This window comes from Rhincodon typus, chromosome 20 (genome assembly GCF_021869965.1).
Source record: "Rhincodon typus isolate 14 chromosome 20, sRhiTyp1.1, whole genome shotgun sequence".
In the NCBI taxonomy this organism is placed as follows: Eukaryota; Metazoa; Chordata; class Chondrichthyes; order Orectolobiformes; family Rhincodontidae; genus Rhincodon; species Rhincodon typus.
Genome location: NC_063351.1, coordinates 36,572,832 through 36,592,461, shown reverse-complemented (window position 1 = coordinate 36,592,461; position 19,630 = coordinate 36,572,832). Strand labels below are relative to the sequence as shown.

The window sequence follows — 19,630 nt, the reverse complement described above, 5'->3', positions numbered from 1 at the left end:
GTTTCCAAGTCAGGATGGTGAGTGTCTTGGAGGGGAACTTGAAAGTGATGGTGTTCCCATATATCTGCTGTCCTTGTCCTTCTAGATGGAAGTGTTTGTGGGTTTGGAAGATGCTGTCTGAGGATCTTTGGTGAGTTTCTGCAATGCTTCTTGTAGATACACTGCTGCTACTGAGCGTTGGTGGTGGAGGGAGTGAATGCTTATAGATGTAGTGCCAATCAAGCAGGTTGCTTTGTCCTGGATGGTGTCAAAAGTTTCTTGAGTGTTGTTGGGGCTGCACTCATCCAGGCAAGTGGGGAGTATTCCATCACACTCCTGACTTGTGCCTTGTAGATGGTGAGCAAGCTTTGAGCAGTCAGGAGATGAGTTACTCGCTGCAGTATTCCTAGCTTCTGACCTACTCTTGTAGCTATTCTGTTTATGTGGTGAGTCCCGTTGAGTTTCTGGTCAATGATAACCCCCAGGATGTTGATAGTGGGGGATTCAGTGATGGTAACACCATTGAATGTCAAGGAGTGTTGGTTAGATTGTCTCTTATTGGTGATGGTCATAGCCTGGCATTTATGTGGTGCAAATATCACTTGCCACTTGTCAGCCCAAGCCTGGATATTGTTCAGATCTTGTTGCATTTGAATATGGACTGCTGAGGAGTTGTGAGCGGTGCTGTACATTGTGCAATCATTGGCTAACATCCCCACTTCTGACCTTATGATGGAGGGAAGGTCATTGATGAAGCAGGTGAAGATGGTTGAGTCGAGGACACTACCCTGAAGAACTCCTGCAGAGATGCCCTGGAGCTGAGATGATTGACCTCCAACAACCACGACCATCTTCCTATGTGTCAGATATGACTCCAACCACTGGAGCATTTGCCCCCTGATACCCATTGATTCCAGTTTTGTAGGGCTCCTTGATGCTACACTCAGTCGAATGCAGCCTTGATGGCAAGGGCTGTCACTCTCACCTCACCTCTAGGATTCAGCTCTTTTGTCCATGTTTGAACCAAGGCTGTAATGAGATCAGGAGCTGAATGGCCCTGGCAGAGCCCAAACTGGGTGTCACTGAGCAGGTTATTGCTGAGCAGGTGCTGCTTGATAGCACTGTTGATGACAACTTCCATCACTTTACTGGTGATTGAGAGGAGACAGATGGGGCGGTAATTGGTCAGTTTGGATTTGTCCTGCTTTTTGTGTACAGGACGCTTGGGCAATTTTCCACATTGTCAGGTAGATACCAGTGTTGTAATGTACTGGAATGGCTTGGCTAAGGGAGCGGCAAATTCTGGAGCACAAGTCTTCAGTACTATTGCCGGAATGTTGCCAGAGCCCATAGCCTTTGCAGCATCCAGTATCTCCAACCATTTCTTGATATCACATGGAGTGAATCAAATTGGCTGAAGACTGGTATCTGTAATGCTGGGGACCAGTGGAGGAGGTTGCGATGGATCACCCACTCAGCACTTCTGACTGAAGATTGCTGCGAATACTTCAGCCTTCTCTTTTGCACTGGTGTGCTGGGTTCTTCCATCATTGAGGATGGGGATATTTGTGGAATTTCCTCCTCCAGTGAGTTATTTAATTGTCCACCAACATTCACAACTGGATGTGGTGCGACAGCAGAGCTTAGATCTGATCCGTTGGTTGTGGGATTGCTTAGCTCTATCACTTGCTGCTTTTGATGTTTGGCGTGCAAGTAGTCCTGTTTGGTGGCTTCACCGGGTTGACACGATCCCCAGAGTGTTATGAATTTCCCAGTGATGAATCACAGGATCCCGCAACAAGGTTGTACATTTGAAGACTTTTATTGCAATTAATACACTGGATTGGAATTTGTGGAACATTTGTGGTAGAAGTTGCATGATTTCTTTGGTAGTGCGTGGGAGGACATTGCATGCTGTTAGAAATGGAGGTTGGTAAGTGGTCACCACCATCAGCATGTCCTTGACAGTGGGACTGTAGAAGCATGATGGTGGATGTGATGAAACAGTGGTGATGGGACTCAGGGGGCAAGTTTGAGGTGGTGGTGGGAAGGTGGGAATTCAGAAGAGATGGGTTGACCAGGGCCTGCTTGTTAAAAAGTGACATGAAGGTTCGGTGTAGGTTGGTGGTGGGGGGAAACAACATGATGATCAGGCTGAGCCTGGTACTCATGGTGTCGAGCACCTCTGCATTGTTATCTATGATCTGTTCAGTGCCCAATGTGACCTACAAATGGAAAATGACTATGACAATAACCTGTTTGCTCACAAAAAACATAGGCTCCACTTCTGAGTGATGGAAAGCCCTTCAAAGGTCAAATAAACCATAAGACCATAAGATATAGGAGCAGAGTTAGGCCATTCAGCCCACTGAGTCTGCTCCACTATTCAATCATGGCTGATCTGTTCCTCAACCCCATTCTCATGTCTTCTCCTTGTAACCCTTGATTCCCTTACTAACAAGAACCTTTCTACCTCTGTTATAAATACACTTAAGACTTGACCGCTACAGCTCTCTGTGGCAATGTGCTCCACAGATTAACCACCCTTTGGCTGAAGAAAGTCTTCCTCATTTCAGTTCTAAAGGGTCGTCCCTTCAATCTGAGGCTGTGCCCTCGGAGCCTAGTCTCTCATAGTCTCTAGTAGAAACATTTTGTTCATATCCACTCTATTAAGGTCTCTCAGTAATCTATAAGTTTCAATCAGAATCCCCCTCATCCTTCTAACTCTATTAAGAATAAACCCAGAGCCCTCAACAGCTCCTCATACGACAAACTCTTCATCCCTGGGATCATTCTTTTAAACCTCCTCTGGACTCCCTCCAACACCAGCATATCCTTACTTAGATACAGGGCCCAATACTGCTCACGATATTCCAAATATGATCTGACCAGAGCCTTATACAGCCTCAGCATCTTGTTTTCTAGTCCACTTGAAATTAATGCTAACATTGCATTTGTCTTCCTAACCACCATCCAAACCTACATGTTAACCTGAAGAGAATCCTGAACTAAGGCTCCCAAGTTCCTCTGTGCTTCAGATTTCTGAAGCCTTTTCCTATTTAGAAAATAGTCTACACCTCAATTCTTCCCATGAAATTGCATAATCTCACATTTTCCCACATTGTATTCCTTCTGCCATTTCTTTGCCTACTGTCCGAGCACTTCCAAGTCCTTCTGCAACCTCTCTGCTTCCTTAACACCACCTGTCCCTCCACCTATCTTTGTGTTATTTGCAAACAGAGCAACAATGCCCTCGGTTCCTTCTTCCGGATCATTAATGTCTAGTGTGAACACTCCCAACACCGACTCCTGCCATCCCTGCCATCTGTTTTATGCCAGTCTGCCAGTCCACAATTTACACCAGTACCTTGCACCCCACACCATGAATTATTATCTTATTTAGCAGCCTCATGTGCAGCACCTTGTCAAAAGCCTTCTGAAAATCTAAATAGATCACATTCACTGGCTCTCCATTGTTTACCTTGCTTGTTACCCACTCAAAGAATTCTAATAGATTTTTCAGGCATGACCTCCCCTTGACAAAGTCGTGCTAATTCTGCCGTATTTTACCATGTACATCCAAATGTTCCACAATCTCATTTTAATAATGGACTCTAAAATCTTATCAGCGACTGAGGTCAGGCTAACTGGCCTATAGCTTCCTGTCTTCAGCTTCTGCCCCTTCTTAAACAGGTGTGTTACATTTGCCATTTTCCAGTCCTCTGGCACCCTCCCTGACTCCAGTGATTCCTGAAAGATCACCACTAATGCTTCCATAATCTCCTCAGCTATCTTCTTCTGAACTCTGCGGTGTAGTCCATCTGGTCCGGGTGATTTATCCATCTTCAGTCCTTTCAGCTTCCCCAGTATCTTCTCCTTAGTGATGGCCACTACAATCACCTTTGCATCCTGACTCTCTTGATGTTCTGGTATGTTGCTGGTACTTTGCTCTGTGAAAATTGATGCAAAGTACCTATTCAGTTCCTCTGCCGTTTCTTTGTTCCTCATTAATACTTCTGCAGCCTCAATTTCCAGTGGTCCAATGTCCACTCTTGCCTCTCTTCTATCTTTCAGATATCTAAAAAACCTCTTGAAATCTTTATATCACTAGCTTGCTCAGTTCCATATTTCATCTTCACCCCTCTTATTGCTTTTTTTTAGTTAACCTGTGCTGGTTTTTAAAGGCTTCCCAATGCTCTAGATTCCCACTAATCTTTACCATACTGTATGCTTTCTCTTTAGATTTTAAACTGTCCCTGATATCCCTTGTGTGCCATCATTGCCTCATCCTCCCTTTAGTATGTTTCTGCTTCCTTAGGATGAATCTCTGCTGTGCCTCCAGAACCACATCCTGCTATTGCTGCTCCACATCTTCCCTGCTAGGATCCCCTTTCAATCAACTCTGGCCAGCTCCTCCCTCAAGTCTTTGTAGTTACCTTTACTTGATTGTAATAGCGTTACATCTGATTCCAGCTTCTCCCTCGCAAACTGCAGGGTGAATTCTATCATATTATGGTCACTGCCCTCTGGGAGCTCCTTCATCTTAAGCTCCCTAATCAAGTCTGCCTTATTGTACATCACCAAATCCAGAATAACCTGTTCCCTGGTAGACTTGACTGCAAACTGCTCCAAAAAACCATCTCTTGGACATTCCATGAATTCCTTTTCTTTGGATCTGCGACCAATCCACCTGCATATTGAAGTGTCCAATCATTGTCGTGATAGTGCCTTTCTGACATGTTTTTCTATCTCCTGATTTACTTTCTTTCTCACATACTGACTACTGCTAGGAAGCCTGCACCCAACTCCCATCAGGGTCTTTTCTTCCTTGCAATTCCTCAACTCTACCTACACAGATTCTATGCCTTCTGACTCTACATCAATTCTTGCTATTGATTTAATTTCATTTCTTGCTAACAAGGCAACTCTGTCCCCTCCGCACACATCCATCTTTCCTTTTAGAACAAGCGTCATTGGAAATTTAGTTCTCAGCCCAGATCCCCTTGCAGCACATCACATTTGTATCCACCAATTTCAATCTGCACTAGAAGATCATTTACCTTTTTTCATATTCTGTATGTATTTCAGAACAATACCCTCGGTCCTGTGTTGACTGCTGTGTTATAACTATGGTTTTAAGACGTGTATTTTGTCCTAGGGTTTTTAGAAGAGAGGTATTGAATCATAGGAGTGAGCTGTCTATTTGAAGTCAATGAGTAAATAGCTTGTGAGGCCTTGGATATTTTTTAAAGTTAAAACAATAGAATAAGCATGAATGGGTAGAGCCAGGCTCCCATAGAACCAGGGTTTTAATTTAGATTTCTGTAGTTGTTGGAGTTTTACAGCAAAATGCTTGAGTTTTCTCTTTCCGCCAGAATTTTCTCCTGATGTTCTTTCCTCCTGGATTGGGCAAACGTTACATGTGAGACAATCTATTTAACTGAATTTACCTTTGCCAAGGGTGTGTTTATGGGATATTACCATATTGGAACTGTTGTTATTTAGTAGTTAAATAATCCATTATTCTGATAGGTTTTCCAGTAGATTTAAAATTATCCTAATTCTTCTTTCTTTTGTTTGATTTTAACTGGGGGTAAGAAAGAACTGTGTTTTGGTTAAAGCCGAGTGGTGTAACCAATCGAATTACATCTGGAACAGCTCATTACGCTTGCATTTAAATAAGATAAAAGTTAATGCCTAGGCTCTCTCATTGATACATGTGAAGGGGGTTTGGTCTAGTCCATAACACTGCCCCTTTTCTCATAGCTGTCCCCTTATCTACTGTGCCTGAAGTTAAATTCCTGACCCCTTCCATACTCTGTGTCCTATTACATGTTCTGGACAGTTAAATAACCTCTGATGATTTACCATTTTCCATAATTTTCATGCAACTGAACCCACCCCTCCCCCACTATTTACTTTAAATCCTTATCCACAGCCCCAGTTATGTGATTTGCCAAGACGCTGGTCCCAGCATGCCTCAGGTGGAGCCCACTCCATTGGACAGTTCCCTCCTTCCCCAGTGCTCATGCGAATTCAAATCCATTTCTCCCATGCTAATTTTTGAGCCATGTGGCTACCTCTTTAATCTGTTGACACTGTGCCAATTTCCACATGGCTCAGGTTGTAATCCAGAGATTATTACCTTTTTAGTTCTGCTTTTTAAATCAGCCCCTACCTGCTCATATTACCCTAGCAGGACCTCTTTCCTCTTTCTACGTCTATTGTTGTCACATCCCCTTGCAGCCTGATCACTGACCCAACTCAAAGTAGTTAAACCTAAGAGAGGGTGACTGCCTCCTGAAACATAGCATCCAGGTAACTCTCCCCCAATCTGATCTGTCACAACGTTCGAAGCTCAGACTCCAGCTCGTCAACTCTGAGCCAGAGTTCCTGAAGCAACCAAAACTTGCAACAGATGTGGTCACTATGAACCACAATGGGGTCCACCAGCTTCCAGATCATAAAGTTACAACACATTGCCTGGCCCGGCATCTCTATTTTAATCTGGTCTTTTATTTTTCAGCCTGCAAATGAAAATAAAAACCACGGAAGATGGACATCTGAAATTGAAAGAAACATTATGAAACATTCAATCACACCTTGAATCAATCTTTTGTAAGATGCTAATTGGCCTACTCTTCATTTTAAGTATATCCTTCTTTGAAAAGATTTTGTCAGCTAAAACTTCATATAGAAATTGATACTCCTGTGGAAGTTTTCTAAAGATCTGACTAAGCTTACAAATAACATTTAGATATAGTCAGACCACTCTGCCAGTTTTGAATGTTTTGATCAAAAGGTGAGAATATAAAGTCATCTGATATATAGCTGGGTAAGTGGCAGCTTAGCTTAATTAATAATACTCTTTCCTACAATCCTTAAAAGTTGTGTTTTCAACACTACCTCTGCACTTGTGTTACAATATAAACCGGAAAATTCAAAGAATGCTGAAAGAGTGCTTCATTGTCAGAGGTATCTGTCTTCAGATGCGATGTCTGCTAATTCAGGCATATGTAAGTGATTCCATGGCAACAACTTGATACGACAATGGCAGATCTCCCAGTGTGAAACATTTACAGCTCTATAATGATATTTTCAGAGAATATAGGGTTGATCATAGCCAAAAATGGACCTTGTTTCTCTCTGTGGTGATCTGGAAAGCACCTTTATTTCACAATATCCTGCTATGCAATTGTATGACGCAAGGTTCATAACAATAAACCCTTTGTTATGTGTATTATGATCTCACATGCTAATATGTGTGCTCTCTGTCTTTAGGGATGGCAGACTGAAAGCACTCTCCTTCAAACCCCTCCCTTGGAGAACACTGTGAAGTAATTGAAGAATTCTCAGGCTGATTAACAGTTTACAAGTTTGCGATATGATTGTACCTTCCATCACCATGACCATTACTATCACGATACTAGTGATATGGTGGTTTATCCTATACTTCCTAGAATTACTCATTGAACCAACAGAGGCAAAACAGATTAAATGAGATTTTGTTTCATTCGCTATTTATGGAACTTACTATTTGTTAATTGGCTGCAAGGTTTGCCTATATAGCAATGGTGACTGCACTTCAAAAGCACTTAATTGGATGTGAATTGCTTTGGAACGTCCGGTGGTCATGATGAAGTACCACACTGTTGTAAGTTCTCAGAATCAAAGAAACAGCACAGTACAGCAGGAAACTTGGTGAGTCTGCACTGGCTCTTTCAAAGAGAAAGTAACCACACTCCTCACTTTTTCCTCTCATCCCAGCAATTTGTTCACCTTCAAGTATTTACTCACTTACATTTTGAAAGCTATAATCTGTATCACCCTTGCATAATTCAAATCCTAACCACATGTGTAAAAGGTTTCTCCTCGTGCTACCTCTAGTTTATTGCCAGTCACATTGAATCTGTGCCCTCTGGCTATCAGAGGTTTTGGTTTTCACCCCATTTGGAATTTGGAATCAATTTATTAACACTGGACAGAATTTTATGCTCTTTTGGGAGTAAATTGGCAGGAGGGTCCCGAAGAAGGGTCCCGACCCAAAACGTCAACTTCCTTGCTGCTCTGAGGCTGCCTGGCCTGCTGTGTTCCTCCAGCTCCACACTGTGTTATCACAATTGTTTTCAAAGTCAAATTCACTCATTGTTTTGAATATATGACACTCGGAGAAGCTTTATGAAGTTGAATCATGCATCCAACTCTGGCACAATATTTATATTATTTCTAATTATCTAAACGGGCTTCCTAAAAATTTAATTCTTTCCCAAAGATTGTACCTACCACACCATTCATTACCGCAGTGAAATTATTTTGAAGGAAGGCAATAGAAGCATCAGCACTGGCACAACATTTATTACAAGCCAGAGAAATAAGAAATCATACCTGGTGGATAATACGTCAAAAAAGCAAGCAAAAGTTAACTGGTAAGCTAAAAGAATGAAACCAGAAATGAACTTGTGTGAGCCTTTTAAATAATAATGCTGATAGGTCTTTAATGCCTGTTAGCACAACAAGATGCTGAGCAAGCTCATTACAGTGAATAAAGCATTGGAGCAGTCCAACTTCACCAAAACGTCCTACTAAAATGCAAAAGCCTTATTCAAATATTTTAATTAAGCTATATAATTCATTCTGCATAGGTTGTAAGGGCTTCAAGAGACTGACAGGACACAATGAGTGGCACATTTCCAGTGTGGAATTAGCAAGCATTTGTCACCTGTAGTATTGATCCCTTGTGCACCTGTTTTGCACAATCCTATTTCTCAGCATCATCTTCTGGTTCATGACCACAGTAGAAATCAAAGCATTATATAATTAACACAAAAATGCTTAACCATTGTTAATTCATTATCATGGTAATGAATCATTAGCCTTAGGTTTTTGTTCAATACCCAGGCACATAATCACCAGATGCTCCAAAAACCAGAATGGAACAATGTATTTGATGGTTCAATTAAAATATTCCCATTCAAATCTAGAGGTTCAAAAATAGGTTTTCTTTTTAAATCAAAAATGCTCCAAATGTAAGATCATTTTTTAAACTGAGGAGCTCTCTGATTAGGGCCAAAAACATATAGATGAAACAACATACTGGATGGTAACTAGAGCACTAGTTCCATTCAGATACAGAATATTGCAAATAACTTTTCGAGACATCTATTTTAAAATCATGCTCAAAACCTGCATGTCTGAAATTAGCCTCTATTGAAGAGGAAATAGTTCTAGTTTAATTTAATTGATGAAAGGATAAAATGTCAATTTTTCCATTTAACAATTTAAAGACCCGAGTCACAAGGTTTTTCGATACTCAAATCCAAAAAGAAGTTTACCTATTTTGGCAACCTTTGAATCTAATTAAAAGTAGATGGAAAGTATATTTTGCACTGATATTTGTTGCTGCTGTGGAAATGCTATCTGGTTACAGGGCTGCAGGAATTACAGCAGCTTTACTTCTAAATTTGTAAAATGTCAATTAATCTACTGAAATCTAAATTTATACCAGATTAGATCAGTGTGGTTCGGGATGCATTTTAAAACTTCTGTCTTCTATAGTCATTTATCTTCTGTTTTTGATAGATAGGATACATTCAAAATATATATTATTTATAATTGCAATTAATAATTATTATTTAACATCGTCCACCAAAGAAACAATTTCTGTATGTTTTGGATCAACTTTTAATCCCACATATATTGGGCTTCCACACTATAGGGTGTAAATCCATCTTGGACAGTCACATGAAACAACTGAGGCTCATTTTAAACTCTGCCTGAATTATTTTTCCAATGCTGGCTATGACGAATGAAGTTCCAATGTTTCTTCACTGAGCCTCAGCTATTCACAAACTATAATCATCACTTCGAGGAAGAGACAAAGTATTGCACTGATTATGAGTTTTGCTGGACAAAATACAGCTAGTTGAAATGTAAGGTGTGATGAAAACACAAAGATGCTCTAATGAGATATACATAGGTCTAATGTAGGGGAGGTATGAGGCTATTTGTTTTGGTTCTAAGAATAGTATAAAATTTTGAAAGGGGCAAATTTGTAAGTAGTACTGCTCAAAGAAACCTGGGTGTACTCATAGAGGCAGCATGGTAGTTCAGTAGTTAGCACTACAACCTCACAGTGCCAGGGACCTGGGTTCAATTCTAGGCTCGGGCAACTCTTTGTGTGGAGTTTGCATGTTCTCCCTGTATTGTGTGGGTTTCCTCCCACAGTCCAAACATGTGCAGGTTAGTTGGATTGGCCATGCTAAATTGCCCATAGTGTCCAGGGATGCCTATGTGGATTAGTCATGGGAAATGCAGAGTTACAGAGGGCGGGGATGGCATGGTTGAGTCTGGGTGGGATGCTCTTTGGAGAGTTGGTGCAGACTTGTTGGGCCAAATGGCCTGTTTCCACACTGTAGGGATTCTATCCTAGATGAGGAATGCTAAAAGTTGGCATACAGGTACAGTAAGAGTTAGGAAAGCAAATGCCTTTATTGCAAGATGATTGGAGGACAAAAATAAAGAAGTCTTGCTATAATTGCAAGGACCTTCAGTGAGACAGACATGAAACAGTTTGTGCAGCTTTGGTCTCCAGATTTAGAGAAGGTTATACTGGCATTGGAAGCAGTGCAGCGAAAGTTTACTAGATTGGCCAATGGGATAAAGTTCTCTGGAATTTAAAAGAATGGGAGGTGATGTCATTTGAAACATTCAAGATTTAGCATAGCCTTGAAAGGATCAATACTGAGAGGTTGTTTCTGTTGCTTGGGGGATCTGAAATGAGGGAGTGCAGTTTGAGGACAAGGGGCTGATCCTTTAGGCTGAGAGCAGGAGACATTTCTTCAGTCAAAGAATCATGAATCTTTGGAATTCTCAGCCTGAGGTTCTACTCTATTGTTTAATATACAGTAAAATCTTGATGCATTGAATTCCAGAGGAATGGTTTTCAAATTTGAGTTGAGTGATGCTACCTATTAGCTGAGGACACCTTGCTCCCAAATGAATGCATCTCTCTATACCCTGATATGCCAACATAATGCAGCCTTTGTCAAAAACACCTGGTTAAAATGTCAGATGAAAACACAATAAAATGGTAAAAGCAGTGAAAATGTATTTATCCAATTTTTTTCATGACTTAAAATGATTTGACATTACAAAATAAAAACAAGAAGAACTGTGGATGCTGTAAATCAGAAACAAAAACAGAAGTTGCTGGTAAAGCTAAGCAGATCTGGCAGCATCAGTAAAGAGAAATCAAAGTTAACGTTTTGGGTTTGGTGACCCTTCCTCAGAACTGATGGTAGCCAGGAAAATGTCGGTTTGTCTGCGGAAGATAGGGTGGGGGGAGTGTGTAAGGAGGAAAACGATAGTTGGTGATAGAGCCCAAAGAGAAAGAAGAACAGTTGAATAGACAAAGGAGTCAATAATGATCTGGCTGGAAGGGTGAATAGCTGTTAATGGAGACTGTTAGTGGGTAAAATAGGTGGTGTGTAATGGCAGACTATGTGATAACATGGCCTGGTGTGTAGGGTAGGGGGCTAGGACATGGGGGAGTTCAGGCCCTAAAATTATTGAACTCAATATTGAGATTGGAGGGCTGCAGGGTCCCCAAGCCGAAAATGAGTTGTTGTTCTTCCAGCTTGCATTGAGTTTCGCTGGAGCATTGCAGCAGGCCTGAGACAGAGATGTTGGACAGGGAACAGGGTGGTGTGTTAAAGTGGCAGGCAACTGGAAGCTCAGAGTCACTTTTACAGGCAGAATGTAGATTTTCTGCAAAGCGGTCACCCAGTCTGCCCTTCGTTTCCCCAATGTAGATGAGACCACCTTGTGAACACACTGTCGACCTCTCTCTTCAATAAGCATCGCAACACACTGACTCAGGACTGCACCATTCTGCAGTTCCATTCATCCTCCGGCTCTTACGCTGTGCTAACAAGAAACTTTTTCTTTTCCTTTCAGGCATCAAGGCCCACAAGATGCAACAACTCAGAGATACCCATGGTCCTCTGGAACCTTCCTTCCCTCCCCTTCCCTCTATGTCCATCCCTTCCCCCAACCCCACCTCATATTGTGTATTCATCATTCCTCCTAACCTTCTGCTCTCTGATGCTGAACATTCTGTGCACCGCAAAGATCTCAGCTTCATCCCTCTGCAGCTCCACTTTAATGAATTTCAGGCATGACACAACATTGTCTTCGCCTCCAAGCCCATTTCTTTGGACAAGAGTCCTGTCCCTGTCCCACAAATGCCTTTGCACAGCTCCAACTCTCTCCCTCCACCTGGACTCTCCCTCTGCCCTTTTACCTGCACTCAATCTGTTCATTGAGAACAGTTGATGTGACAATGGTAGCCTCAATTTCTCTGGCCCCTGCATCCAATCCAACCTATCTCCCTCCGAACTGACTGCACTCCATGCGCTTAGATCCAACCCTGACTTTGTTATTAAGCCTGCCGATAAGGTTGGTGCTGTTGTAGTCTCTACATTGCAGCGGCTAAGCGCCAACTCTCAGATACCTCCTCCTACCTTCCCCTGGACCATGACCCCACCAAGGCACATCAGGCCATTGTATCAACTACAGTTACTGAGTTCATTTCATCTGGTGATCTCTCCCCCCACCCCGCCAACTGCCTTCAAACTGATAGTTCCACAGCCCCACACAGCTCGCTTGTACCTCCTTCCAAAAATCCACAAACAGGACTGCCCAGGCAGACTCATTGTTTCAGCCTGCTCCTGCCCCACAGAACATATCTTCCTACCTTGAATCAGTCTTTTCACCCCTGGTCTAGTCCCTACCCACATACATCCATGATTCCTCTGAATGTCAAATCCTCTGAGTTTCGGAATGTCCAGTTCACAGGCTCCATCCGCCTCTCCTTTACCACCAACGTGCAATCCTTTTACACGTCCATTTCCCATCAGGATGGTCCCAGGGCTCTCCCATTCTTTCTGCAGCAAAGGTTTGAACCATCCCCACCCACCACCACCTCCTCCACTTGACCTAGCTCGTCCTCACCCTGAACAACTTCTCTTTTAACTCCTCTCATTTTCCTCATGTTAGAGGTGTGGCCATGGGTACTAACATAGGCCCCAGTTATGCCTGTCTCTTCATGGAGTATGTGGAACATTCCTTGTTCCAGTCCTATTCCGGCCCCCACCCACAACTTTTTCTCCAACATATTGATGATATCATTGGTGCTGCTTCCCGCTCTTGTCTGGAATTGGTAAAGATCATCGCTTTCGCTTCCAATTTCCACCCCACTCTCACTTTCACCTGGTCTATCTCTGGCTCTTCCCTTCCCATCCTCGACATCTCTGTTTCCATTTCTGGGGATAGACAGGTCAATAATATCCACCATAAACCCACCGACTCCCACAGCTACCTCAACTATACATCCTCACACACGGTTTCCTGTGATGACTCCATTCCATTCTCCTGGTTCTTCTGTCGCATATGTTCCAATGAGGTCATTTTCACCATGGGAGCTTCCAAAATGTCCAGCTTCTTCCTCAACTGAGGATCCCTCAGCACTTGTCGCCAGGGCCTGCAACCAGGTCCGACCCATCTCACCCACTTCCACCCTCACCTCTCCTCTTCCCTCCTGCAACAGCAATAGGGTTCCCCTTGTCCTTACCAACCATCCCACCAGCATCCACATCCTGATCATCAGCTGCCATTTATGCTACCTCCAGTGAGATGCCACCTCCAGACACATATTCTCCTCCACTCCCTTGTCCACCTTCCACAAGGACTGTTCCCTCTGGGACACCCTGATCCACTCTTCCTTCACTACCAAGAGCACCCCCACAGCCCCATGACAGCTTCCCCTGCAACTTCAGAAGATGTAACACCTATCCATTTATCTCCTCTCTCCTCAGTATCCTCTGGGCCCAAACATACCTTCCAGGTGAAGAGGCACTTTACCTGTACTTCTCACAATCTAGTCTACTGCAATAGCTGCTCACAATGTGGTCTCCTCTACATTGGGGAAACGAAGGGCACTGGGTGACTGTTTCACAGAAAATTTATGTTCTGCCCACAAAAAAGATCCTGAGCTTCCCATTGCCTGCCACTTTAACACACCACCCTGTTTCCTGGCCAAAATCTCTGTCTGCTGCGGTTCTCCAGCGAAGCTCAGTGCAAGCTGGAAGAACACCTCATTTTCTGCTTGGGGACCCTGCAGCCCTCCAAACTCAATATTGAGTTCAATAATTTTAGAGCCTGAACTCCTCCATGTCCTAGCGCCCTACCCTACACACCAGACCTTGTTATCATATAGTCTGTCATTACACACTATCGATTGATGGCCACTAACAGTCTCCATTAACAACTATTCACCCTCCCAGCCAGATTGTTATTGACTCTTTTGTCTGTCCAACTGTTCTTCTCTCTCTTTATTCCCTATCCCCACCAATCACTTACTCCTTAACCCCACACCCCCACCTACATCCTCTGCAATATAAACCAACATTTCCTTGCTATGATCAGTTCTGAGGAAGTGTCATCAGACCCAAAACATTAATTTTGATTTCTCTTCACAGCTGCTGCCAGACCTGCTGAGCTTTTCCAGCAACTTCTATTTTTGTGACATTACAAAATGTTAGGGCTTTGCATTGAAAAGGACAGGGAGGTAGGTTTGGAAAAGCTCAGTTTGTTTTCAGTTTAGTGTGCTGTTTTTGGACATCTGAAATACAGTGAGCAATGTCATCACTGCAGTCAGATAAGCTTTTGGTGTTTTTGAGCTGCAGTTCAAAATCCAGAAGTTTCTATCACCTTTGTGGCAAGGCAGGCAAATATTAATTGGACTCTTCAGGATTAGTGGCCCCATGGGATTCCTGGATTGAAGAATAAACTGCATTTCTGATGACATCATCTGTTACTTCTGTCTTGCAATGTCTTTGCTGGAATTTCTATGCTGGCCACCTGAAACAAGCAAAAAAAGCCTCATCATTGAGTTGGTTGGCCTCACCTGCTTCTCCTCATTCTCAAAGTCTTGTGCAGTTGTGAACTAGTTTGAACCCAGCATACTAAAAACATTTGGCACTTACAGCTTCCATCACCAACTTTCATGCCTTTTCATCAAGAATACAAACTCTAGAACAGTTGGATTGCACTCCTGCTTTTTATCAATCACTTTGATAACTTGAGAGATTGCCAATTCTGGTAATGCGTTTTCAGGTTCCTAATTATCCTCGGATCCATTGGCTGGAGATTGACTGTCATGCCGCAATGCCACAACAACAGTTTCATGTTCTTCAAACTAGTGATGTTAGGGTGTATGAGGTAGTTGTCCATAATGATGATGATTTTCCTTTTTTATGCTGGTATGTTTCATCCAATTTCTGGATCCAGATCTTAAAAATACTGGAGGTAATCAAGGTGTTTTTTTGGCATTGCAAAAATGTATTTTGCTCATAAAAAAAACTCTAAGTACATACAAAAGGTCCTAAAATATTTCTGTATAGTCTTTGCAAAGGAAACACAAACAACACATTGGAATTTGACATTCCTCCGAGCTTCCCTGCATTGTAGACCAAAAGCATTTCCTACTCATGCAGGAAAATATTTACATTCATTCTGAAACAATGAATGAACCCAACCTCATACTGGATGGGCAGTGTCTTGACATTTATGAAACAACATAACTTTTTGACTTTCCTAGCATGAGAAGCAGCAGTTTTTGGTGACATCTATGGTGATGCAGACCATTGTAATGATGCACTCCTTGCTCCACTTTCTACTATTACATCTTTTACTTTTAAACCTCAAAGAAGGCTCTGGCAGAAGATGGTGATTAGTTTGGTTTCATCTACAGCAAAAATGTCTCTTGGTGTATCCTCATTAAAGATGTGGGCATGACCATTTTACAGCCAATCTTCTGTATTGCTGCCATAACTGCCGCGCACATACCGATTATCACACAGAAGATGGTGTTGTTCTTTGTTTTGACTTAGTCCTGCCATCCATCACTATAGGTGAATTCCATGTGCCCCAGCTTCTTTTCTGGGATATCTCCTCTTCCCTGGAGCATTGGACCAGAGATGGAAATGTTTTGTGCTCGGCTGCCTTGAACCACATTGACGGAGAAATTATTCAGTGTTGGGTTAGGCAGCCATTCTCATCTTTTTCCTTGCCGGACAAGATTCCTGTGTGTCCAATTGCTTCAAGATGTTCACCTTGTATCTCATAAAGCCACATAATCTTGATGGTGGAACCTCCCATTTGTTGGCAATGTCCACTTTCCACTTCACGTCTGGTTTCCCACTTGCTGCATCAACATCACCTTCTCTCTAATTGACAACACTTTTAATTTCCTTACAGGGCTAGCCACACTTTCAGGTTTTGCACATCCTTGCACAGGGAGTTCTCAGTGGCAAATGATGATTTGCCTAAAGCTCCATGAGTTAGCACCATTTTGAAGTCTAACTGCTGATTAGCTGGCAGGTCATGTGATAAGTTTAAACTAGTTAACCGGAGGAACAGTGCCAAATATTGTATTATCACGAGCAGCAGTCTTTGGGATTTATTGTTTAGCTGTCAGGAATAATTGACAACATTGGCACAACTGAATTTTGTGTTATTCAAGTTTGATTCATTGCGGTTGCACTGTACGTCAGGTTGAGAAAGACAGATTATTGTTCTTTCAGAGAATCAACGGATATTGGGATTGGATGGAAAAGTGGAGTTGAAGCCCAAAATCAGCCATTATCATGCCAGAATAGGCTTGATGTTCCACCTTGTCTTCTTCTGCTCCTAATTCCTATGTATTTATACAGTTATAGAATCCCTACGATGTGGAAGCAGGCCATTTAGCCTATCAAGTTCACACTGACCCTTCCAGGAACATCCCACCCACACCCACCACCTCTAACACATCCCTGTAGCCCTGAGCTAACCACTGAGCCACCATGCTGCCCCATGGCATTTATACTGTAATAAATTTCATTCAAGTCTTTCTTTGAGTGAGATTGATTGCCAAAGTGTTTTCAATAAGTTTTAACGTGTGAATAGATGAAGTGGGGTAGAGGATCATTGATTATTAGAGAAGTTAAATCCTGATGTTATAAAGGCAGCCTTAGCTTTTAGCAATATCACAGGAGAAGTAGGGGCACAATAAAGTCCTTGAGGTCTTTATTACTTTTAGTCGGAGATGATGATTGGCAGCTGTAAAGAAATACTTGGACATGTTTCTGGTATTCAAGCTAAAGATAAAAGGAGCAAGGAGACTTAACAAATCATGCCATACATAGCTAGGTAAGCAAGTATCATTAAATTTTAAATAAGAAAACAGACATCTCCTTTATAGAGTAACTTCAAATGAAATTCCTATAAACATACAAAATAGAGCAGAATTACAATTACAGATTAATATCCAATGAAAGATGTTACCCAAATATCATTTGCACTATTTTAGGGATCAATCAGAAACATATTACAGTCAGGTGATCATTTACGTAAAACAAAATATGCCAATGGCAAAACTATAAGTGGAGGTGAACTTGAAAAAATGAAATACAGAGAAGAGACAATGATTAAAGACAACTAGAATTGAAAGGCATGTAATTAGGTGTCTAATCATAATTTGACATTGCGTCTAAGATACTTATAAAACTAAACAAGAAGCAGCAATGCCTGCAAATATCAATTCTCAAGCATATATACCAGAAATAGGATATGTAAATCTGTTATCTTTTGAAACTATTCGATATTTTACACCACACATACCACATTGTTATAGGTATAAATTAACAGTTTGATGTTAGTTTGGTATGGTTGTAGTATTCTTGCCTTTGAATCTATAGATTGTTGGTTGTGTCTTCAAAGGAAATGTGACACTGCTAAATGAGATGTTGAACTGAGACTGTCTTTTCTGGAAGTTGAGAGGATGTTAAAAATGTTAAATACACCACTACAGTATTTGAAACTGGGAAGTCCCCACAAAAATCGATTCCTTTTTCAAGGCTACCAAAAAATAGATTGACTGGTTATTCATACTTGTTGCTTATGGGACCTTACTGTGTGCTAATTAATGGCCATGTTTATAAATATGACAGCAACTGCAATTCAAAGTAATGTATTGTTTGTGAAACACTTCAAAACATTTCTAAGAGATGTGATGGGGCACTAGATAAATTGCTAACCTGCCTTTCGAAACCAAAACTCTGCTAAAGAAATCTACTTATGTTGTGGTACATGAGATCTATGGCATTGAATATACACTGGCGTTTAGTACCTTATAATTTCCTGGTTTCAACCACAACTTTGTCAGCTACGTTGCCAAAGCAAACTGAAAAAAAACCAAGTACTTTTAAAGATGAAGCTAACGTTATACTTAGAAATCATAAGGGAGTATAACATGTTTTCTATTTAGTAATCTTTAGGTTTAGACTTTGTTTCTTACATTAAGGCCCTGGAAAGTGTTGTAGAAAATAGAAATCTAACAGAGGGTTCAGGTACATAATTCTTTGAAACTTGCATCACATGTAGACAGGGTAATTAAGAAGGTGTTGAGCACACTTGCCTTCATTGCTCAGACCTTTGAGTATAGGAGTTGGGATGTCATGTTAAGGTTGTACAGAAGGCTGGTGAGGCTTCTTATGGAGAACAGTATGCAGTTCTGGTCACCCTGTAATCAGAAGGATATCATTAAAGTGGAGAGGGTTCAGAGAAGATTTATCAGGATGTTGCCAGGAATGGACAGTTTTAGTTATAAAAATAGGCTGGATAGGCTGGAACTTTTCTCACTGCTGCATAGGAGGTTGAGGGGTGATCTTATAGAGGTTTATAAAGTTGTAAGGGGTATAGATAAGGTTAATTGCTCTTTCCCCTAGAGTGGAGGAGTTCATAACTAGGGGGGATATTTTTAATGCGAGAGGAGAACATTTTTAAAAGGACATGAGGGGCAACTTTTTCACGTAGAGAGTGTTTCATGTGAGGAATGAACTGCCAGAGGAAGTGGTGGATGCAGGTACAATTACAACATTTAAAAGACATTTGGATACGGACATGAATAGAAAAGGTTTGGAGGGATATGGGCCAAATGCAGGCAGGTGGGACTAGTTTAGTTTGGGAAACTTGGCTGGCGTGGCCTAGAGTCACAGAATCATAGAGTCATATAGCACAGAAACAAACCCTTTGGTCCAACCAGTCCATGCTGAATGTAATCTTAAACTAAACTCGTTGGACTGAAGGTTCTGTTTCCATGCTATATGATTCTATGAACTCTATTTAGGTAATTTTCACTAATAAACATGCAGACTTATTTAAAAACACCCTCGATCATATTGCTGCTACAGTTTAAAATGATCATTGTGTAAAACTGCAGTTTTTCAACCGGGGAAAAAGGGCGTCAGAACAGAATGCTCAAATATAATTAAACATTTCACTTCAATAGTAAATTAAAAATATGCACTAATGTCATTGCTAATGCAAATAAATCAAAGGAGTTTGTCTCTGAAGATACCACCAGACTATTGGAAATTTCAGTGGATGGCACATGATATTGTTGCTGACATGAACAAACATCTGATGGAACAGACCAAAGATATGTTGGGATTAATAAAATGGGAAGTACATGAAATGGGTAAGAGATAACAAAAGCCATTGACCAACCCCTTTCCCAAAATTGGTTCTGTAGTGATTGCAATGAGGTCAG

The 19,630-nt window shown here is 41.6% G+C and overlaps 1 long non-coding RNA gene across 1 annotated transcript; it reads left to right on the top strand.

Moving 5' to 3' along the window:
- The first annotated feature begins 6,506 nt into the window (after window positions 1-6,506).
- On the top strand, window positions 6,507-7,490 carry LOC125485544. The gene is made up of 2 exons (XR_007264255.1): window positions 6,507-6,597; window positions 7,261-7,490. It is a non-coding gene; the product is annotated as an uncharacterized LOC125485544 (long non-coding RNA).
- Window positions 7,491-19,630: the final 12,140 nt, after the last annotated feature.